At 41.9% G+C, this 7,599-nt stretch overlaps 1 long non-coding RNA gene across 1 annotated transcript; it reads left to right on the top strand.

The window, feature by feature from the left end:
- LOC112069381 (uncharacterized) lies at positions 1-3,721 on the top strand. The gene is made up of 2 exons (XR_002893726.1): positions 1-83; positions 2,326-3,721. It is a non-coding gene; the product is annotated as an uncharacterized lncRNA (long non-coding RNA).
- Positions 3,722-7,599: the final 3,878 nt, after the last annotated feature.

Here is a 7,599-nt window from a genome sequence, read left to right as displayed (position 1 = left end):
GTCTCTGGAAGACCAGGTCATAAATGTTTTACAGCAGAACGAGGACCTGAGAGTTCGGATTGACAACCACAAAGCCTTGTACAGTAGAACTGCTGCTTATCAGATATCCACACCATCTCTGTCTGTTGGTAACAGTCTGTTACCTGGAGTTGTGGGTAAACAGTCTGTTCCCTGGAGTTGTGGGTAACAGTCTGTTTCCCTGGATTGTGGGTAACAGTCTGTTTCCCTGGAGTTGTGGGTAACAGTCTGTTTCCCTGGAGTTTGTGGGTAACAGTCTGTTTCCCTGGAGTTGTGGTAAACAGTCTGTTTCCCTGGAGTTGTGGGTAACAGTCTGTTTCCCTGGAGTTGTGGGTAACAGTCTGTTTCCCTGGAGTTGTGGGTAACAGTCTGTTTCCCTGGAGCTGTGGGTAACAGTCTGTTTCCCTGGAGTTAACGTTGTTAGGTCTGTACCAGGAAGTCACATTGTAGAAGACTACATGGCAACAAGGCTGTAAATAGATATAGAAGGATATAGAACAAACAAATAGATATAGAACAAGCAAACTTAATATCTGTTCAAACAAACTTAAAATTAGCAAATGGCTTTTGCATTTACATAAGATGTGAATGTGGTGCCACTTGGTGGAGAAAGTGGTGAGAATATTTCTTAAAGGAAGCAAGTTGTGGCAGTTTCCAGTACTTTAGTGTAAAAGATAAATTTCACCATAGAAACTTGTGTAATTTCCTCTTATATTAAAGAATATAGATGCTGGATGAGTTTTTGGTGCTACTTCTACTTATGGCAATGCCTTTACACTTGTAGAATTTTGATGAACAGTGATTTTAGGTCAGCAAAATATTTATAAAATCTACTTTGCTACAGATTAGTTTTTTTTCTCGCTCATTAAGAATGTCTTCCTGTCAAACTATCAATGGAATACAGGGCATTCTGAAAGTATTCAGACCCTTGACTTTTTCCACATTGTTATATTACAGCCTTATTCTACAATTTGATTAAATTGTTTTTTCCCCCTCATCAATCTACACCCCATAGTGATGAAGCAAAAACACATTTTACATAAGTATTCAGACCCTTTACTCAGTACTTTGTTGAAACACCTTTGGCAGCGACTACAGCCTCGAGTCTTCTTGGGTATGATGCTTCAAGCTTGGCACACCTGGTATTTGGGGAGTTTCTCCCATTCTTCTCTGCAGATCCTCTCAAGCTCTGTCAGGTTGGATGGGGAGCGTCGCTGCACAGCTATTTTCAGGTCTCACCAGAGATTGGATTCAAATCCGGCCTCTGGCTGGGCCACTCAAGGACATTCAGAGACTTGTCCCGAAGCCACTCCTGTGTTGTCTTGGCTGTGTGCTTAGGGTTGTTATCCTATTGGAAGGTGAACCTTCACCCCAGTCTGAGGTCCTGAGTGCTGTAGAGCATAACTGTTTTCATCAAGGCTCTCTCTGTACTTTGCTCCGTTCAACTTTCCCTCGATCCTGACTAGTCTCCCAGTCCCTGCCACTGAAGAACATCACCGCTGCCACCACCATGCTTCACTGTATGAATGGTATAGGCCAGGTGATGAGCGATGCCTGGTTCAAATAGTTCAATCTTGGTTTCATCAGACCAGAGAATCTTGTTTCTCATGGTCTGAGAGTCCTTTAAGGTGCCTTTTGGCAAACTCCAAGCAGGCTGTCATGCCTTTTACTGAGGAGTGGCTTCCATCTGGCCACTACCATAAAGGCCTGATTGGTGGAGTGCTGCAGAGATGGTTGTCCTTCTGGAAGATTCACCCATCTCAGGTTCTTGGTCACCACCCTGACCAAGGCCCTTTTCCCCCGATTGGTCAGTTTGGCCGGGCAGCCAGCTCTAGGAAGAGTCTTGGTGGTTCCAAAACGTCTTCCATTAAGAAGGATGGAGGCCGGTGTTCTTCCTTCAATGCTGCAGACATGTTTTGGTACCCTTCCCCAGATCTGTGCCTCAACACAATCCTGTCTCGGAGCTCTACGGACAATTCCTTCCACCTCATGGCATGGTTTTTGCTCGGACATGTACTGTCAACTGTGGGACCTTTATATAGACAGATGTGTGCCTTTCAAGTCTCATAGCAAAGGGTCTGAATACTTATGTAAATAAGGTATTTCTGTTTTTTGTTTTAAAAACACTTGCAAAAATGTGTCGTTATGAGGTATTGTGTGTACATTGAGGAAAAACATTTATTTAATCAATTTTAGAGTAAGGATGTAATGTAACAATGTGGAAAAAGTCAAGGGGTCTGAATACTTTCCTAATGCACTGTATGCGTGTCTTCTAATATTTGGCCTTCCCTGTGCTCCTGTCTGTAGGCAGCTCTCCAAGGAGCACCAGGACCTCCAAGGGACGTTAGACAGGCAGACAGGTCTCTGTCAGAGGCTCACACAGGAGAAAGAGCAACTCATGTTTAAACTGAAGCACAGAGACTCCTGTTCTACCTTCCCATCCTTCCCCATAGTGTCTGAGATCTCCCCCAGCTGATCCACCCAGACCGAACAGGACAATCGGTTACTTCTGTCTTAATCCTGTGTAGGGTTGCAAGCATGGATCCGTTAACTTTCCCAAATTTCTAAAATGTTTTTTTTTCAGTAATCCCTGATTTGGAGGATTCCAAGAATTAGGACGTAGCAATATGCAAGGAGGGATTTCTCAAACCTGGAATTCTTCAAGTCAAATTTCTGAAAGATCTGGGGATTTTKGGAACGTTTCAGGACTTTTGCAACCCTACTGTAATCCTACTTTGACAACCAAAGTCCAGGTACCTTTACAAAGGGCTATAGTCACATGTTTGATGGAACCTGATGCCAAAAAATTTAGATTATTTTTTTCTTCCAGTGTTATACCTGCTGTGCCTTACAGTACATAATGTTTCTGTAGCAGTATGGTATTCATACCACAGGACAGTTTTTTTTGGGGGGGGGGGGCATTGGGCACAGCCATGCACTGTTGGACTTAACTGACACCCTGCTGTTCAGCTGATATTATAGAGTAGATCTACAGTAGATCAGAGTTTCTCTCCTCCATAAGGAATAGCCTGGTCCTTGACAGTACCAACGGATCAGCAACTAGGCTAGGAAATCACATGGAACGATTTCACCCTCGTAGGGGCAAGCAAAGTGTTCACTTTGATGGTTTGAATTGCAGTTGGAGAGGCAGATGTTCAATCATGTAGTACGTAGCTAGTAGCTACATCTTTTTTTTAATCTACCTTCTTCCTGAGACACTATTACGATGTCTGTCAAAGTTTTACGTCACTGAATATGGAGTAAATGTTGCAGTATATACAATTTAAACAGTTACTTTAGACAACTGCTTTTGTATTAGGGATATGTTATACTTTTTTGTTTCATACAATATGGGAAATGGATTGCCATGGTTATTTTTATTTTTGCAGATGAGGACAATGGGTATTTTTGTGACTTTTTTTTAAGTTACAAAGAACCAAAAGCACTTCTCAGTGTTTTTAATTTGCATTTCTTCTGAAGCACTAGCACTTTTAATCAGTATTTTACTAGTACTAAATATGAGAGAGGTTGCTGTAAAAAATATTTTTGTTTACTCTTGTTTACTCCTGGGTTTTACATTGTTTGTTTACATTGACATTTTAATAATTTAGCCAACGCTCTTATCCACAAAGGCCGCGGAGAGATCTAAGAGGAGAGAGAGAGAGCTTGAGTTTCAATAAACATCTGTATCTGAACCACTGTACTTTGTGTTTGTGTGAAATGTGTCAGTCTCTTCTCTTCTCAGATAAAAAAAAAAAATGAGTTTAGTGTTAAGTAATTTTTCCATACTGTGTGTAATGCACTGTGATAAACGCTAGGGGGCAGAACAGGACAGTTGTATGGAAAGAGTTGTTGATGAGTATTACTTTGGCTGTGTCCTGTTCTGCTTTATTTTCTGTCACCTTTTATTTGATTTCTCCAGTATGTTTTCACTGAAAGAAAAAGTCTGTCACAATGAAATAATGAACATTTTATGTATTTGTCTAGTCAATGTGAAAATGTGTGAAAGTGCAGAAAAGAGACTGTGATGATAATGCTTTTTAGGGTATAGTCACTTTATAATATAAAAAAGGTTAATTAGTTCCTAATTTATGAAATAATTTACCCTGCAGCCATGACCTCCTCATCCACTCCCACTGTGTGTTTATAATGAGGTGATTTGAGAAGGTGTCGGATGGGACTAACAACAACCACAAAGGTGAAGCTGATTGACACATTCATTGGTGACTTTTGCACCCTGGTGCTTGAACCTAGAACCCCCCCCCCCCCCCCCCCCCAGTGCTTTGCTCAGGGCTGATGGAGAGCAGAAGCGGTGAAAGTGGGACAACCCTCACCCCTCTCACCCCCTTGTCTGTCTTGTTGCGGCCAGCAGCGGAACCGTTCGCTCAGCGGATGTAAAAGGATCACTATGTCAATGGATGTTTGACAAGCCAGGACAATACCTGGTGGGGCTCCACGCTAACTGCAGGTCAAACCCCCGGCTGTGGTGTCACCCAGTTCCCAGGGCTTTTCACAGTCACCTGGGGGAACACCTTTCTGCGTTTTGCCTCCCAAATGGCACCCTAGCAATAATGCAGCATCCTGTTACAACTCCCAGTCACAATGAGGAGCATGTCAACCCCATCTGCACACAGACACACACAGTCTAGCTAGCATGACAACTAACCCTAGACTGGAGGCTGAACCTGTGAATGCTGAAACAGTGACCTGTCCTTTGGCTAAGAGTTACCTCCTCACTTTCATTTTTTTTTTTTACTTTTTTTTTTTTCTCCCATGAATTGCCTTTTGTTGATTTGTTAGAGGTTAAAATAACAACGTCTGATTTACTATAACCACCAAGCCAAACACCCACAATGCTTCCCGTGGAAACGGAGTAATGACAGAGACAGCTCTATGGTTAATATTCCTGGGGAGGTGGAGAAGAAAAAGGAACGAGGTGCTGTGTCTGGTGTCATGGCCGTGTTTTGAACACACCTGAATTGTCTTGGTACCTCTGTGCATTATTAGCTCCATGAATTTAGTACAATACCTGACCCTGCCTCATCATTTGCTAATTGCTCAGAAATAGAAGCATATTCCCATATTCATTAACATACTACTGAAAATGTTTCCATTACCTCTGCTCTGTCTTCATGCCTGATTAATAACATGTGAATACACTCCTAGTGTCTTTTTACAATTTTGATTATTTTATTACAGGCAATGCGATAACCCTTAAATTACCAAGTGGGGAATTAAGAATTAAAAACCTCATGCAAATTTCTGTAGGTAATTACCAACTGCTATTTGTGGCAACTGAGGTGTTTTTCATCGCATTTTGCTTAGAACAAAAAAGGTGAAAATTGCACCCTGGGGAAAACAGCTTTGAGGGAAAGAAGGTGTAGTAATCGCGACTCTCTCTCCTCTCTCTCTCTCTCTCTCTCTCTCTCTCTCTCTCTCTCTCCTCTCACTCTCTCMCTCTCTCACTCTCTCTCTTCTCTCTCTCTCACTCACTCACTCACTCMCTGMCTCACACACACACACACTGTATTCTACCTGTTCTCTACCCTCCTAGGGTTTTAGTAGATTTTGGCAATTTAAAAATATATATTTTCCATTTCAAATTCAGACAAAAATGCAACTCTGCAAATAATTATCTCCATGGGCTTGGTTGAAATGTTCATTTGAAGACCCGGTATGTTTCATCTTAGGAATTGATGGCCAAAGCATACAATGAAAAACACATCACAAATAAATTAGAAGAAAATTGCAATGCATTCGGAAAGTTTTCAGACCCCTTCACTTTTCCACATTTTGTTATGTTACAGCCTTATTCTAAAATGTATTAAATACATTTCTGTCCTCAATCTACATACAATAGCCCATAATGACAGGGGAAAAACTGGTTTTTAGAAATGTTAGCACATTTATAAAATTAAATTATACCGTATGTACACAAGTATTCAGACCCTTTGCTATGAGACTCGCAATTGAGCTCAGGTGCATCCTGTTTCCATTGATTATCCTTGAAATGTTTCTACAACTTGATTGATTGAACATGATTTGGAAAGGCACACTCATGTCTAGATAAGGTCCCACAGTTGACAGTGCATGTCAGAGCAAAAAATAAAGCAATGAGGTCAAAGGAATTGTCCGTAGAGCTCTGAGAGGATTGTGTCGAGGCACAGAACTGTGGAAGGGTCCCAAACAATGTCTGCAGCATTAAAGTTCCCCAAGAACACAGTTGCCTCCATCATTCTTAAATAGAATAAGTTTTGAACCACCAAGACTCTTCCAAGAGCTGGCTGCCTGGCTAAACTGACCAATCGGGGGAGAAGAGCCTTGGTCAGGGAGGTGACCAAGAACCCGATGGTCAATCTGACAGAGCTCTAGAGTTCCTCTGTGGAGATGGGAGAACCTTCCAGAAGGACAACAATCTCTGCAGCATTCAGGCCATTATACTAGAGGGGCCAGACGGATGCCACTCCTCAGTAAAAGGCACATGACAGCCCGCTTGGAGTTTGCCAAAAGGCACCTAAAGGACTCTCAGACCATGAGAAACAATATTCTCTGGTCGGATGAAACCAAGATGGAAATCTTTGGCCTGAATGCCAAGCGTCACATCTGGAGGAAACTTGGCACCATCACTATGGTGAAGCATGGTGGTGGCAGGATCATGTTGTGGGGATGTTCTTCAGCGGCAGGGACTGGGAGACTAGTCAGGATCGAGGGAAAGATGAACGGAGCAAAGTACAGACAGATCCTTGATGAAAACCTGCTCCAGAGTGCTCAGGACCTCAGACTGGTGCGAAGGTTCACCTTCCAACAGAACAATGACCCTAAGCACGCAGCCAACGCAGGAGTGGATTCAAGGCAAGTCTCTGAATGTCCTTGAGTGACCCAGCCACAGCCCGGACTTGAACCCGATCAAACATCTCTGGAGACACCTGAAATCTGCAGAGAAGAATGGGAGAAACTCCCCAAATACAGGTGTGCCAAGCTTGTAACGTCATACCCAAGAAGACTCGAGGCTGTAATCGCTACCAAAGGTACTTCAACAAAGTACTGAGTAAAGGGTCTGAATACTTATGTAAATGTGATATTTCAGTTTTGTATTTTGAATAAGTTTGCAAAAATATCTAAAAACCTGTTAGGTTTTGTTATTGCGTTTAGATTGATGAGGGGGGGAATAACAATTTAATACATTTTAGAATAAGGCTGTAATGTAACAAAGTTTTGACAAGTCAAGGGGTCTGAATACTTTCAGAATGCACTGTACATTCAGTACCAGTCAAAAGTTTTAACACACCTACTCATTCCAGGGTTTTCCTTCATTTKTACTATTTTATACATTGTACAATATTAGTGAAGACATCAAAACTATGAAATATCATATGCAATCATGTAGTAACCAAAAAAGTTTTAAACAAATCAAAATGTATGTTATATTTGAGATTATTCAAAGTAACCACCCTTTGCCTTGATGACAGCTTTGCACACTCTTGGCATTGTCTCAACCAGCTTCACTTGGAATGCTTTTCCAACAGTCTTGAAGGAGTTCCCACATATGCTGAGCACCTGTTGAGGGCTTTTCCTTCACTC

Source organism: Salvelinus sp. IW2-2015, unplaced genomic scaffold (genome assembly GCF_002910315.2).
Source record: "Salvelinus sp. IW2-2015 unplaced genomic scaffold, ASM291031v2 Un_scaffold996, whole genome shotgun sequence".
In the NCBI taxonomy this organism is placed as follows: domain Eukaryota; kingdom Metazoa; phylum Chordata; class Actinopteri; order Salmoniformes; family Salmonidae; genus Salvelinus; species Salvelinus sp. IW2-2015.
Note: the sequence above shows the minus strand (reverse complement) of the source record. Positions and strands in the feature narration are given on the sequence as shown.